Source organism: Thermobia domestica, chromosome 15 (assembly GCF_964235325.1).
Source record: "Thermobia domestica chromosome 15, izTheDome1.hap1.1, whole genome shotgun sequence".
In the NCBI taxonomy this organism is placed as follows: Eukaryota; Metazoa; Arthropoda; class Insecta; order Zygentoma; family Lepismatidae; genus Thermobia; species Thermobia domestica.
In genome coordinates this window covers 148567160-148580458 of record NC_137468.1, presented here as the reverse complement: position 1 = coordinate 148580458, position 13299 = coordinate 148567160, and the positions used below count along the sequence as shown (strand labels likewise).

General features: G+C 35.3%; 1 long non-coding RNA gene across 1 annotated transcript; it reads left to right on the top strand.

Annotated features, from left to right (window-relative positions):
- Positions 1-861: 861 nt before the first annotated feature.
- LOC145671915 (uncharacterized) lies at positions 862-9524 on the top strand. The gene is made up of 3 exons (XR_014128575.1): positions 862-988; positions 6520-6740; positions 9458-9524. It is a non-coding gene; the product is annotated as an uncharacterized LOC145671915 (long non-coding RNA).
- The last annotated feature ends 3775 nt before the right edge of the window (positions 9525-13299 follow it).

Below are 13299 nucleotides of genomic sequence, written 5' to 3'. Positions count from 1 at the left end.
TGACAAACAAGCATGTGCTGACATAATACAAAGTTTCGAAATATTGTATGATTAAGTATTTCAATCAATGTTGCTTTTTACATATAATTGGTAACAAGTCTTATTATATTTAAAAGAAGAAAAACACATCTGCAAGATTTTTCCCGATTGCAAAGGTTGGCTTCGAGGTTCGAATCTGGTTTACTTTTTCCCGAAGATACCCGAAGTTGGACTTAGAAAATTTTTGCCTCGAAACAGCAATAAAGAATGCGCTCAACCTTTTTGAGACAAGGTGTACATTCGATAAGCTTGCCTCGTATCATTTCTATTGTAGAAGCATTCCAAGTTTTTTCTCCTTTCCATGAAAATGAAATCTTAAAGTTTTACGTCCCACGTTTATGCCGGTTAGGCTAAAGGAGATGGTGATGATGAGAAATGAATGAAATGGTGGAATGAAGAAAGTGGGAGGAAACGGGAGAACCCCGAGAAAACCTATGAGTACGATGTTTGTCCACCACAAAGTCCACACGGCGCGAGGTGGGATCGAACCAGGAACCCCCCACAGAGCACATCACAGCCAGTGGACGTACATATTAGATCCAGAACGTCCAGTTTTAGTACATTGACTTATGCGTAACATCCATTGGTGGTCCATATTACGTTCGGCAATGGATATCCACATTCTGAACTTGAGTGGACGGTCCATTGGATGTCCATATTACGTTCAGAAGTGAATATCCATTTTCTGGACTTCAGTGGATGGTCCATTGGATGTCAATATTTAAACCACGAATGAAACGTCCACGGAGCTACATGATCTGGATAAAAAAAGGGACGTACGGAAAACAACATTCAATTGTTAGTGACGGCACATGCGCAGATCCTTGCACAGCGCACTCTCAGCAAGTTTGAATTCAGTGGTTGAGAAGCGTAGAAATTTCAGTGATATTAATACTTTTAGTTCTATGTTGGATTGAAGAAGGAAGAGAGAATAGGAACTGCGAAAAAGGTAAGATATGATGAGTGATTTGTTTATATAGATTTATTCCGCTGCACCATTTATTTTACAACTGAAAGTTTTTGTGTGTGGACAAAAGTAACTCATTATCAATTATAGGCTGGGGTAACGTAGATAGGCACATGGGAATTGGTAATATATATATATATATCAGTGAATTCAGATGGTGAAGGGTGTAATAACACCCTCATATAAGATACTAGTAAGGTTCGTTCCTTCTGTACCAAAGCTCAGGACTCAATTCGACATTACTCGAGAAGACGGTTCTACCAAATTTTGACAGATTTCTTACATTCCCAGGTTAGATTAGAGTTTTGTATTTCTTTTAGCCGATCATGCACAAAATGAGAAGCTCCATTACTACTTGCAGATTGACTTCAGGAGGGCTCAGTATGGGTTAACTACTGTATCGCCGGACCAATTTTAGAAAATTTACCAGATAAATTGGAGAGTTTCTTTTGGTTCGTGAGTAAAAGTAAGTTGAGGGTGATGGTTACCAAAATACTTGTCGTTAGTTATTTTTGATATTGTAAGCTACACTATATATATGGGGGGCGGAAGGGGAAGGTTCTAGATTACTGGTCCCCCATGCAGATTAGTAGCTGGGTATGTTTCTTTCTGTACTAAAGAGTATACATTTAACTTATACAGTATTGCCGAGGGAGCGTTAGCGGGTGAAGGCGGGTTAGAGCCCCGCAGGGCACGTTGTTTTCTGTCTTTATTACTGATCAATGGGAAGGGGGGCCAGTAATCTAGAACCTTGCCGGGCGGAAGGGACTATTTGGCAGTATATTTGTTATGATTTTTGGGAAAGGCAGTGCGTAAATGACAAGGTTGTGTCATATCGTGATTGAGTTTTATGAAGTTATACAAAAATGAATGTCAGTTGTCGAAATTGTGTGAAAGGCATGGTCTACTAAACAGGCAAAAAGTTTATTGTGACTAGTGTAAACAAATTGAAGCTACAGAAAAGAAGAGGAACATTTAACCAAACCTAATCGAGTATAATCTAATTTAGTACATTTTGGTACTTTTTCGGATTGCATGTAGTACCTCCCCCAAAGCTGTGCAACACATAAGGCGTGCATTTTATGAAATGAACTGTTAGATGAAATTGTTTTCCACCATCCTCGTTTATGCGTATACTCATCGCCGCTGACGTGCCTGCTCCCTACGGACGCTGTTTCTGCTCTCCTGTTTTGACTCGGTTAGATGGCATTCGTGCTTTTTACTGGCCACGTAGCACAAATTAGTCAGTGTTTTATGGACTAGCTTTTATGCCATACGTTCACATGGTATTTCGAACATTAATCATTATCAAGTGAGCCAGGGCCAATATCTAGTATTTTGGGTGAGAAACTAAATAATATTCCTTTTCTTATTTTCGTATTCTGGCAATACAGCAGTAATACCATAAGTATAAATACATTGCGGAAGTGAGCTCGTCCGTGGCTAAGCAGTTGGCGTGCGAGACCCGAGTTCGATTACCGGCGAGAGCTCAGGTGGTTCGGATTCCACGTTAATCAGTAAGTTTACGTCTTATATACCCTTTTCCGTATAGATTTTTTATCGTGTATTTAAGTATCAGCGCTTTGCCAAGAAACAGAAATGTCAGTTAATAAATGAACGTAAAAGGTCTATAGCATCATTTTTTTTTTTTTGGATCATAATAGTAAAGTTTATTATTTACAATATCCTTTATATTTATTAAGTTGAAATAATTACTAGCAAATGCTAGCAGCAGGCCCGTATCCAGGAGGGTCTAGGGGGCCGGGCCCCCCTAAATTTTTGCTGGCCCCTTTAAAAATTTTACGATACGCTTAGATATGAACTATAATATGGTTGGATCAGGCCCCCCCCCTAAATTTTTGGGCTGGCTACCGCCCTGGCTAGCAGTGATATTTTTTTCTTCGTCACATCTGCCACAGGTGGATAGAAGAAATGTCATTGGTTAAAGATTTTAGCTCTCAGATTTCTAGAAGCTGGGAGTAGGAGATGTAGCAGCGTCTTTTCTTCGACATCTATGCGTATTGATATCTTGCGAAACTTCATAAATACGTCCATATATTATTTAGTAACGTTACTATATTATATATTTCCAATAACGAGGAAGATTTAGTAAGGAAAAAGTAATATAGGTTAACACATCCTATGTTTTTTTTTCATTATTTCGGTATTTTCCAGTTTTTTTTTTTTTGTACTTTATTTTCATTCGAATTAAGTACTTTCTTCCTACTTTGTTTTCGTGTGAGAGGAAATTTTCATCTCCTTGTATACTTCATGGCGTTTGTCATGGTTCCTTCGGGGCAGAGCGGTGTGATGTGGAGGGACATGTGTGTGAGCTCACAGTAAGAAAGTTTAACGTTATTTTCCATCACCGATGGACTTGTACTAATAACTATCCGATTTAATTTTAAGCTTTCCTTCGGACATGTAATTTATTCCTATTTACTTAGTTCACCTTTTGATTAGAGTAATTTCTATTATTTAAATTTTCTTAAACTGAATTTTTTTAAATTTTCCTTTTTATTATCTTTGCTTATTAACCAACTTTGGTGGTAACGAAGTTTGTTTGTTATATAGAATTTGTTTGTAAATTCCAATTCTGAAGGTCGTCTAGCGGAGACGAAATAACTAAGACGCAGTTAATAAGGGGGAACTTTCTAACGGTGGTCCTCCTTCGTATCTCTGCTTCGTCACAGACTTATAGCTGGTTTGAGGATAGTATAATCGGTCTGTATTGAGAGGATCATACGTTTTTGGGGTCTATGGCTAATTGTTTCGGTTTAAGTCAACAAATGGTTGTAAGTTTTGAAAGTCCATAGCACACCATCTCCAGAATTAAATGGCATTTGCGGTACTGTCCTAGTAGAAATGCAGTGTTAGGTTCATACGTGTAGCATGTTACCAGAGACACGAGTCTGAAATATGAAAAATTGTCAAAAAAAATTGCATCATCAATTTGGTTTTAGTCTTAATATTTAAAGATTTGGTTTTAGTCTTAATATTTAAAGGCTAAATTGTAAGCTATAATGGACGTAGTTAAAATTGTAATTGATTTCATAATTTCTTCTAAGACAGTTAATGATTTTTTATCCAGGATAACACGGAAATAAAATTTACTTGAAAGAAAAGGGTCGGGTTGAAAATGGGCTGTAGTGAAATAATTTGACGTGCAATGACTCAAATATGTTTATCTCATTAAAAAAAAAATAGTACAATTTTTATGTTGCACATTTAATGTGCGATAAATATATTTTCGTAGTAAGTCGGCTCAATGTTAGATAGATAACATTTTTGAAGTCGATTACAAATATCTACCTTATAACATTTTTCCTTTCAATTACACATAATATATCATGTCTTGCTCGACGGTGAGTAATTGAACTGTATTGTACTGTATTGTGAGTAGGCTACATTCCTAATACTTTAGATTTTAGTATATCGTATACGCCTGTGTAATATCCTCATTTTTATCAGCAACTTACCTAGAGCTCATACCTTAAGAGTCTTTTTTTTTTCCTGTGGGCCCTACTTTCCTTGGTAAGGTCGCTCAAGGAGCTCAATTTTTAATTTTATTTTCGGTTTATAGGCAACTTTCGAAAAACAAAGGACCAGGAAAGGGTGTGGGGTATTGAAAAGAAGTAGGATAAAGCTTATTCATAAATTAACATCTCGTTACTTTGTCATTCAGGACTCAGATAAATGTTTGTAGTTAGCATGTCTATTTTGACCTAATGGTCCAGTTTTACTGCAAGCCTGTATCTGCGCACTGCATAACAGAAAAGCAGAATGTTACCTTATGAACAGCTCGTATTCGATTTCTTTCCAATATCCTATTTCCTTTCCTGGCAAATTGTTAATCGAAAGTTGCCTAAAAGCCAATGTAAAATTCAAATTTGGACCCTTAGAAGGACTCTTCCAATGAAAGGATGTCCCACAGGAAAAAACGCAAGATAATTTATTTTGTCTCCTTTTGACTTCTAGAAGTTCCTGTAGAGCTTGTCCACGATTTTTATAATACCATATATATATATATATATAGATAGATAGATAGATAGATATAGGGTGGGTGGGTGTTGTTCAAGTAGTTTCTGCAATTTCACATCGTCATCCTAGGTTGTTACCATTTTAAAAAGGATGCATAGGTATTTCCTTCACAAATGGTTGAAAAGCAGTAAATAAATAAATAAATAAAATACTGGTTAATTTTTTATTTTTTACTGTAGTGACGTGATATGTATTAATGCTCTTCTTGCTTTATATATATATTACCGTTTTTTAACCATTCGTGAATCCAGTGTTTTTGTATTCACTCTATTAGTAACAACGAGGATACCAATGTAAAATCGCCAAAAGTACTTTCGTTTATTTTCTTCATTGCATGTGTGTTGAGCTATTATTTTTTTGGTTTATATATCGTCACAGCCCACTCTGACTTAGATTACAAACACCTTTCTTCTACGTCTTTGGAAGGCTCCCCTATTGATGAAATTTAATTCTAACACTGGGAAGACACTCGCTTAAAGTAGTAGACAGGATGCAGGCAAGCCTTCGTTGCCCGTGGTTGTCCATTTGAACGAAGTTGTTCGAATAAAACTTTACCAAAAATTACCTTAGAAGTTCGTATATTCTTTTAGGATGATTATCACGGTTCAGCTTCGAACAATAGAAGTCACAAATATCATTCTAAACCCTAAGTGTGCAAAGAACTTGAAATCAAAGATTTTATGCATAAATAACGTACTATAAATTATCCTTTTATTTCTCTATCCCTGCTCACATATGTAGCTTTTTCTAACTGGACAATTGCCCAACACTGTGACCTCATTCACATTTGTAGCTCAATTTTTAAAGGTGCTTCATTTTTTCCTTCCATAGTATTACATTCGAGCATCGAAACCTTTAACGAGTCATTTTTTTTTTAATTTTGAGTAGATATATTTTGGGGGGAAGGAGAGAAATTTTGATCTACGGAATGTATCAAAAAGTCGTTCCTACGCTTGGGAGGTGATTCTAGATCAAAATGGGACGAAAATTTAGCATTTTTGCACTGGGTCCTCTTTTGACTCCGGGGAAACTTATTTTTATTTGTGACTTTTACACTAATTTGTCTCAGCACTGAAGGGAAAGGGTATGAGATATTGGAAAGAAGTTGGATAGGACCTATGCGTTAGGTAACATCACGGTTAGTCTTGCCGGTTAGAATTACGAAAACGCATGTAAATAGAGCTAGACACGATGTCTTTGAGGTTTTTGTTCTCCTGTTGATCTCTAGAATTTCGCCTCAAGCGTTGTAAACAACCTTCTGATTCAACCTGTGTAAATAAAACTTACATTTTCGAAAAATAAAATAAGCTTGGACGTATAAGTATTAAAAATATTCTACTACAGCTTTTTAAGTAAAAGTAGTGTTACAGAATAACGATATCTGCACATATAAGTGTATTGTATATAAAAATCGAAAGTTACATAAATTTCCATACTTTTAATTCTATTTTAAATTTCCTTATTTAATACAGACAGCTAAGACAAGGCTCGTAGCAAGCTGAGAAAGGCTGAGTACACCTCAGATCTGAACACAGACGATGAAGGACGTTTACGTAAACGAAAGGAACAAAGGCCTTTAACACCAGAAGTTAACAGTGACACTTCGGACGACCTAAAGTAACTAAATCTATTAGGAAGCAAGATGTTGGCGTTAGTTCCGTGTGCCTTGCTTCTGCTGAAGATAAGGAACAAAGTAAGTATCTCATTTAAATGAGCTATATTAGACAAGCTTCGCTAACACTTCCATGTGATAAGTCGCGTTGCACGCACATTGCACCTATTTAGGCATATGCATTGGTCGGGAAATGCAAAACTAGCTGAACTGAATTTGATGGATTTAATAAGGCACTTTATTTTGTTAGAAACTATTAGAAGTTCCAAAGTTCGAATATATTTTAATCCCGTTTTACTTTTCAACTTAGTTAAATCTATTATTAAAACATATGAAGCTCAAGAAATAACGAATAAGTTCTGTGCATAATTTTGTGCTTCGTGAGGATCCATGCGAAAGAGAATATTAAAGTTTTATATAATTTGTATTACTTTCAAAATTGTATAGGGTTACAGGAGTACAAGTAGTTATACTTTAGCTGTTAGACATATTTCGACAGTTCAATGCAGCAACCTCGTAGATCAACAGTACAGGATTTGGTAGAAATATCTATTCAGTATTAGCTGCTAACTCTGTTGAAACTGCCCCTTTTCTGCGTCGATTTGTAGCTCTGAAGGCGAATTCAGATCTTTTTTTTTTTTTTTCATTACAGAAAAGGAATGAAATGCTATGGTTCATATCTTGCTAAAACCTTATAGTTATATGCTTTTGCTCACAAATGATAAAGCTAAAAAGGCAAAATATCTTGATTTCGCCAAAAGTCGACATATCTGCTTATGCCTTTCTGGAGAAAAGTGCAATAATGTATTTATAATTACAACTATGTGTTTGAGATACTGAGTTTGGGCAATTACTTGGTTTGAAGCAGAAATCGTCTGCTATCTTTATGCATTCAAATCAGACTTTTTATAAAAATTTGAAACTTGTAAAAAGTATAAAAATTTCGACATATAGTATAGGTGTTCGGATCCAGAATCTATCCTTCTGTTGGAGATTATTAGAGTTCTCTTTAGTTTTCCAATGAATGAAGGGATAATGATTCTGCAAAGACTCAGTAATTTCTTAGGGCTCAATATTTTCGTAATTTCATTTCAGTTTTCAAAGTTTTCTTATTAGTTGAAAGCTCTTTCAGGTTAACCGAACAAGCAGCAGTAGAGAAAAAGAGAACAATAAACTCCCGATTATTCGCGGAATTAGCTGGCAGAGGCACCGCGAATAGCTGAAAATGACAAACAATACTTGTTCGTAAAATAAGAATTGTCCTAGCTTAAAAACTTATTGTATTGTACGTAAAACGTAAGAAAAAGCGTGCAAATATGTATACAGAACACTAAAAATATTTGTGCCGGTATTGTTCAGTACAACGTAAAACAATCAACGAAAAAGTGTATATTTACAGTGAAGCCAAGGTACGATACTGTAAGTTAATTTATACTCTATATTTAAACAGTCTCGTTCTGTATGACTCGTGCAGTAGCTTTATTGAGTTAACTTTTTTCCGGGAGACGCCAGCGTATAATCGGGAGTATGCTGTAGTTTATTGAAGAATGCTATGATCTGCTGTTGCTGTTAGCTCACCATTCACTTTCTCAGTTTGTTTGCATGTAGTAAAACCCAATTGGAATTGGCTAAGGTATGATTTTAGTTTTAATGAAAAATGTGTTCAGGTAGGCAGTTTCTTTGTGTAATCAATTATTATTATTATTATTATTATTATTATTATTATTATTATTATTATTATTATTATTATTATTTCCTTTTCCTTCAGATTTTCTTAAATACTTTTGAAATTAAAATTAATTTTAACACTAAATAACAACCGTAACCGTTTATAGTAAATTTGTTTCCCACATTGCAATGACAAGACTCTCTCCAAGCACTATGTTCCTTTGTGATTTGTGGCGGATGGAGTTAATAAAAAAAGGAAGTCAAAATATGTCTTTCTCAGTGTCATTCTAAGAATGTGAAATGATGATGTCGCGCCATACAATATTTCAAATATAGATTTTTTTCAATAAAAAGTTTTATATTCCATATAGTTTTAGAAAAATAAAGTAATAAATAGACTATGCTTTATGGTATACATTAGGGATTATATACAAACATTATAATTAGGAAGATTTCATGTGCTTTGGAGGTTGATTCCTGCAAGGACACTGAACATGTTAGATTAGTGGAAAGCATGCAGTGTTGCACCCAATTGTGGTAAGCATCAGAGGGTACTTTTCTGCTTTGCTGGCGGCTCAATTCTCATTTGACAGTAGAAAACTTTGAATCTCTTCTTGGTTTTATATACATTTTTCAGCTTTCTTCCAACTGCAATATCTAATTCTGTAATAGTTTGTCATAACAGAAAAAAGTGTAAGGGCATGCATTTCTTAAAGTGCTTTTCTTCCTTTTTTTCCGTAATATGATTTCGTAAATTTCCATAATTATTCATCTCAACACATTCTTTCTATTGTCCAGAAGACATGGCTTCCTTTGAAACATGCTATTTTAAGTGCTTAATCTTTCATAATGCTTACGCAAACACATTTTAATAACAATACATTTTGTAATTTGTGAGTCAATTTGGAATTTGTAATTTTAACTTTGTACCTTTGAGTCTCGTTTGTATAGTTTAAAGTTAGAAGTTCTCAGGTTCGATCCCCGACCCCGGTCACGTAATTTTTACTCTTTAAAATTAAACATAAAAACTTATTTAACTACAAGCTCATAATTTGTTTTTTTTTTAATAATTTTGATCGTTCTGATGTTGATAGTATCTAGAATTAATTTTCCCATTTTCTTGATTTCAGAAAAAAGAAATGTGGAGAACAGCAATAAGAAAGGACTTAAGTCAATCACTCATTGTGTACAGGACCAGATTTCAGTGTCTTGTGCCCATGGGCCCTAGCGAAATAGCTAGATAGTTTTATAGCGAAATATCTTACTATTTTTAAATAGCTAGATAGTTTTATGTATTTTCTTTGTATACAAATGTAAAAAATTACAATCTTCTTGAAAATAAATAAGGAAACTTTTAAGAACTTTAAGACGTAATGACAGGTCACTCAATAAAGTGTATTATCATCTTATTTCTTTCTTTTTGTTACGACTTCCTTATTTTTATAATGTATACAATTTCAAAGTTAAGTATTTGAAACGTTCTCGGGCATTAAGGGACGTCATGTTTAAGTTATTATTTCTTATGAGTACGATAATATAAAAAAAAGAGGTTTTGGGGACAATGTTAAAAAGCTAGAAGAAGAAGATTAGCTGTCCAGCCTGTTGTCCATACAAAGGAAAAGAGAGAAGTGATATTTCAGAAACGAATTATGGAACTTCAGGAAATGAAATGAAATCTTTAAGTTTTACGTCTCACGGTTATGGCGGTTAGGCTAAAGGAGACGGTGATGATGAGAGATTAGTGAAATGGTGGAATGAAGAAAGTGGGAGGAAACGGGAGAACCCCGAGAAAACCCACGAGCACGGTGTTTGTCCACCACAAAGTCCACACGGCGCGAGCTGGGATCGAACCAGGGACACCAAGCACCGGAGGTGAACGCTATGAAACTTCAGACTGAATCGATGGAGGTTTTTACATCAATCACAGAAATGGGGAAGGTGGCGGTAATGAAACGAAAGTGTTACTATAGAGTTTTCTGTTTTCGATATTTCTCTACGCAAATGCAAACAGTGGAAGAGGATGCAGGTTTGAAGATTATAAATTAAGATACAAATTCTATTAACTGAAGCGTATGGGCAGAATACTTTACTTTGTTAATTTCATTTTCAGTGCTTATTGTCGGGAAATAAGGAAGCATTATTGTAGTTTTTAATATAGCTGTAAAGGGCACATGCTATTTCAAACTTATTTAGATTTTTATTAATAACTACATGATGTAGAATATTTTAATTTTATTGGCACGGTGTAAAACCCACCGACTTTTATTAAAGGAGGAGGATCAGTAATGTATGAATAAATATATGGTATAACTTCAATTAGAAAAAAAAAATCAATGTAAAATTGAAATTATATTTGCTATTCATACATAATTTTCGAATAGTTTGACCTTTTAGTAGATAAAAGTCGAAACTTTTTTTTTTTTTTTTGTGGAACACAACCAGAATTTTGATTATTAAACTAAACGTATTCTTAAAAAACGTGACCATAGTAATGTCACATTGTTTCCATTGTTTCTTTGTTGCACATAGAACTTTATAGTGTAAATATTGACGTGTGTACTTATTGACTGATGGTAAAAATTGATGGAATAAGGTTATTTAGATGCCACTTTGATGTGGTAAAAGTGTAACGTCTGTTAGAAATAGATGGTTCTAGATAGCATGGCTTCGTAGCGGGCTTCGAGTGAAATAGTTCTTCTGTGGCAGTCCTTTAGAACATCACTGGAAGTCCATAATTGGCCCGTGTAGGACCAAAATAGTCACAATTTGTACGTTCAAGTTCCAATGATATCCACATATGGACATCCTCTACATCAGTTTGAAGTCCATAATAGGTCCAATTAACTCCGAAGACGTCCAGGAGATGCATGGCAACTGTCCCAAAGTAACATCTTGTGTATATCGAGTGGACGTCGTATGGACCAAAAGAACACGTCCTCTGAACGTCCATTGGGCGTCTGTACGTCCATAATTAGTTCGTTTTGGTACCAGAAGTGGACATAATATGTACGTTCTGGACGTCCAGTAGATGCACGGCAACTGTGCCACCTGTACTCTCCCGTGTACATCCACTAGACGTTGTATGGACCAAAACCACACGTCCACTGGACATCCCGTAAATCCTTGCCCGGACGTTAAATGGATGTACATTGGACGTCGGTGTGCTGTGTGGGCCTAAGCACCGGAGGTGAACGCTCTACCACTGAGCAACCGCGCCCCCTTTTTTCTTTTCATGTTTGGGAAACTAGGGTTGTTAGTTTCCACCACTGGAAACTAGGGTTGTTTGTTTTCTCTTTAAGCGTAGATTTGCAATTTGTAATAAGATGGTATGCAATTTGCTTTCTGAAAAACCTAACTTTATATTACACTGGCAAGACTGTTCTCCGGGTGTTGATGCTTAATATGTGTGTACCCTTATCTTCTAGTTGCTTTGTCACAGTTTCGCTTCTCTCACTCTTTTGGTTTTCCGTTTTAAGGTTGAATATTATAAATGACTCACCGTATATATAAACTAGTAATTAAAAAAGTAACTGTGCAATTGTAATTAGTAATATTAGATTTGTTCTTGCTGTTATTTATAATTCGTGACAAACTACACAATTTATGAATAGTGTCTTATAATTTCTTAAATTACCTATTGATGGGATATATTGTATGTACAAACAAGTAGTACTGCCACGTGTACACCACGTGAAGGAGTTTGGTTTGTATGCCATAATTTTTTTCAGTATTACAATCGAAAATTATTGTAGATTTCTATCTCTCCTTTTCTTCGTATAAGGTAAGTGCACCAGTAGCTGACACTGCTCCAAAAGCTGACACTTTTATCTTAAATTGAACACAATAAGGTTATTTGTGATCATTAACAGATTTCTCAGCGCACACACTTTTCTTGATGGTTTAGCAACATTTTGCTTAGTCGTGGTTAATTTGCGTGCCAACTGATAGAGGTATGACAAAGTTGAATTACGTGCTGTGAAGAAATATGCAAAAATGAGAAGAATTCCTAAGAAAAACGGTAAGCCTACTTACCTTGTTACTCTTATGTTAATTTATGATTTTTTTCTAGTTCAGTAGCATGTTGAATATGTATTGTGTTGGTGAAACAGTGTAGTGAATTGCGGGAGGAAAATTTTGTTCAATTTCAAATTCTAAAGCTTCAGGAGGGGGGTGTCAAGTATTGGTGTCCTTTTGTGTAGGGTTATTCCAGTAGCTGACACTGCATGTCAGGCATTGGTAAACAGCATAACGGCATTAATTTATGAATTTCATACATAATTTACACGAGAAAGTAACACTTGTCTTCTGGTATCAATTTCACTAAATTTGGATGTCTCGGTCCAAAAGCTGACAGGGGTTGTCACTTATTAGAGCAGCAAAATACTGTTTTGTACCAAGACCTGACATAAACATTTTCAATGGATTTGAGCAACGCAATGATGCAAACGTCATTTTACAGAAAAAAAATGTGGTTGTTCTGAAACAGATTTAAGACAAAATAAAAATTCGTGATCTGCTTCTTTTTAACTTTTCATTGATTAGAACGAACACAGATAGATAGTGGCACTTTCTCCTGTAGTTGGAAACCAGATGAGACGAGGTGTGTGAACAACCGAGAGTGTGGTATTTTATCCAGGCACCTTAAGATCCATCCAGAATTCTTAACGCAGACGAGACTGCATCCTTTTCGTTTCCGAAAGCAAATAAGGTGTTAGTTCGTAAGGAAGAAAAAACTATATACACATATGCAAGCAATGATGAAAAAGAATGTATGATTACAATGCTGATTACAACTAGTGCATGTATATTGGCTCCCCCGATGTTTGTATAGAGTTGCAAACGAATACCAGCTTCTGTAGCTAATTCAATGCCTAAGAATTGGGGTATTGGTAGACCTGAGTAGGTTGGATGACAGTAGAGACATTTTATGAATATATGACTAATGTGTTTCAACCATGGCTTGAAAAGTCAA